A 3,334-nucleotide genomic window follows, 5' to 3' on the forward strand; every position below is an offset into this window, starting at 1 on the left:
TCCTCTCGCCTGCCTCTCCCCTTCCTCCTTCTCCACTTCTCCCCTCTCTCCCTCGCCTCTCTCCTCTCTCCTCCACACCTGGGACCTTCGCCTCGTCTGCTATCGCTCCTATCCTTTACCCCTTTTTCAGGGAGAATGTAGCCTCGGTGTACCACCAAGGGGTAGCCTCATAGGAATGCCTTATATTTTGGTGGTAATTCCCCCCTTCCTGTAATGCCACAGCTCAAGCATGTTAACTTAGAACATCCTTTAGGCAAATAAATGATAAAGATGGAGTAGATTTAATATATTTCTATTCTACAGCTCATTTGATACTACTAGCAAGTAATAAAGCATTTATTTTCTTTGGTGGGATTTTATGTGTGTTTTGTTGGCCTTCACACTTGCTGCAAGGCGACGTGGCAATATTGCTGCTTTACCATTGGCCTTGCGAGCATTAGACTCATGTTTGTAAGGCGCACCAGCTCGTATCCTCTTGGCTCCTTTTGACATGCCCTCCTTTCTTCTCTGGATACCTGCTCCATTTACCTTTATGTTTTCTCTACATTTTCGTGCACAGGATAGGGCTGCTACCCTCATACGCAAGATGGTCTCAATGGCCTGTGCTGGTGTTGATGGCCTGTTTAATCGTCGGATCATTATTTCCAGTGATTTGCGGTAGGTGTCTCTGCTGTTGGTTGCCTCCTTAGCAAGCTTTTGTAACCTGTCGTATGCCTTTCTCAACTTATTTTCCAAATCCTCTATTTCCATACCCATTTCTATGTCCATTTCAACCTAAGTAAATTTTATTGTATAATAATTGTGATTCTATTTTAATTGTTTTATTTTATTTCAGCAATTTATAAGCCTACCTGGGATTGATTTTGGTTTTCAGCAGCAGCTCTGTCTAATTCATTTGTTGACACATCATTTTCAGGCATCAGCTCATTATGTTCTGTCACAACATAGTTTCCCACCATTGAGTCTGATGCATTGGACAGAAGAAGCTCCTAAGGAAAGAACCAAAGAAAAAAATTAGCCAACCAAAACCTTTAAGTAGTGCATTGTAAATCCATGACGGTGAGTCTTACTTCCTCAAGGTTTCGCTTCTCATCAAAATCTAAGAAAAATGAGAGTGGAGGACATCTTTCTTGACCTAAAGCTAGCAAAGCCAACTTATAGCGCTCTATGTAGGTAATGGCTGGTTTATTTGGGAAGCCTTTGCCAAATCTGGAGTAGACAAGAGCCTGGTGCTTGCAGAACGCTCCACATTTTCCGACTGGGCAGCTACACCACCCTATTAGGGAATTAACTTCATAGGCTAGCTCTCCAGTCTTGTCGCTCGGTACCTCATACAAGTCCTCCTCTATCAGTCTAGTAATGGTTGATTAAAAATTAATTTTTCAGTTACTTCTGTTTTTAAAATATGCTCACCTATCATGTTTATTATCAGTTGCATACCTGGTCGCATTTTTTGGCAGAGTCGGTTGTACTGCAGCCTCGGCCTGTTCTCCCTATCAGATGAATAGTGCATAAGTCGTTTTGTGATATGCTTCTCCCAGACATGTCCAATAAAATCAACCATGGCACAGCAGTTGTACGCCTTTGTGCGTCCAAGTACTATATCTTTAATGACCCTTATAGATGCTTCTGAGAAGTTGTCAGTGTTGTGCCCTCTGAGCGAAAAATTTTTGCCCACTCTTGTTCTCTCTCCAGGAAACCATCAACCCTGGTCTTATATTTTTCATGAGAGCATGATTCAGTAAAAGTTGCCTTTGCTTCTTCATACTCTTCTGTGTGAACTGCATACATTATCTGTAAAAAAAATTATGTAAATTAAACTTTTATAATTATCTGTGTATAACTTTATTGTTTTACACTTACACTTTGAAATAGGCGTAGGAGACCCTGTCGCTCATCTTGTTTGACACCATTTTTTGTTTCACACAGCCACCTCCACTCAGCCTGGCCTACGTGGAAGTGACAGAGGTACTGTAGGGCATCAGGCCAGATAGCTGCCAAAGCATCCTTCTCCATTTTACTATCATCGGTCATGAAGACCTCAGGATGCTGGAAAGCAAGTAAGTACATTGTGTTAACTAATTACTGATATTTTTTATTTACATCTGTACTTTGTATTATACCTTCTTGTTTCCAAAGCAGTTTGGGTATTTTGAAGCCAACATGCCATAGGCTTGGATATAGCCCACAGTATCACCACGGTTGTGGACTAATGCACACAGAGGAACTGCTCCTCCTTTTGATGCAGTCAGCACCAACGTTAGTATGCTGTGTTCAGCATCAACGCTGCCAGTTGAATCTGTGAAGATGATTTCACTCGCTTCAGGAAGTGAGTGGGCTCGTTTCATAATTGGTGTCACAATCAGGATGCACCATCTGGATCTATCTGCATCATCAATATGCACTTCCACACCTAAAACAGGAAGTATCAAAAATCAGTATTACACCAATTATCACATTATGGCAAGTTACAATATTTTTGGTAATTGTTTACTTGAGTAATTATCACCTTCAGCATTGTAGGCCTCCACCTTTTCCTTCATCTTATCTAGAGGTTCTTTCGAAGACCAGGCAAGTCCATAATTTGAGAGAAGCCACTGATTATGCAGGTAATGTACTGATCTTATATTAGGGTTGAGTGATCCATTGCTCAGTTTGATTTCTCCATCATCTTCCAACAATATTTTATCTTCATGAACCTGGCGTGCATCCCCTGGTCCATGTCCATTATTAAAGTACTCGAAGTACTCCTCCTTTACATCAGGGTGTATACGCAGGTATCCCATTGATCGAAAATTGTCCAGTTGGTGGCTGTGCTTTCCTGATATTGATATTATTGTTGCAAGTGGAACTTTTCTCTTAAAGAACTCGTCATTTTTTTTAGTACCCTTTGTGACTTTCTTGATCAACACATCAATTGTGACAGAGCACCGTCTGTCTCTCTTGCTTCCTTCTATTTTATTTAGTGTGCTCAGTTGACAAGCCCACTTTCTATGGTAAACATATCTGTAAAGGAAAAGAAGTACAAAGTCTCGATTATGTATCATTCCTTTAGTTATATCTCTACAAAATACTTTCATTTATCTCACATCTCCCCCCTCTCCTCCACTCTCTCCCTCCCCTCTTCTCAGAATATTCAATATTTGTAGCATACATCATGTAAATAAGCATTCATATTAGGAAAATCATAAATTCAAATTATTAAAAACACAGGAGAAAAACACTTTAAAACTTATCAAACTAATCATCTTATCTTTTCTTTAGTCTTTAGTACTAGCAGGTAACTCATGTAGGCATATTAAAACTTCAATCTCACAATTATTTTTTGGTTAAA

The 3,334-nt window shown here is 40.0% G+C and overlaps 1 pseudogene; it reads right to left on the reverse strand.

The window, feature by feature from the left end:
* Positions 1-321: 321 nt before the first annotated feature.
* Positions 322-2,786, reverse strand: LOC127749219 (uncharacterized; annotated as a pseudogene).
* Positions 2,787-3,334: the final 548 nt, after the last annotated feature.

The sequence above is a fragment of the Frankliniella occidentalis genome, unplaced genomic scaffold, assembly GCF_000697945.3.
Source record: "Frankliniella occidentalis isolate FOCC.00 unplaced genomic scaffold, Focc_3.1 Scaffold40, whole genome shotgun sequence".
Classification (NCBI taxonomy): domain Eukaryota; kingdom Metazoa; phylum Arthropoda; class Insecta; order Thysanoptera; family Thripidae; genus Frankliniella; species Frankliniella occidentalis.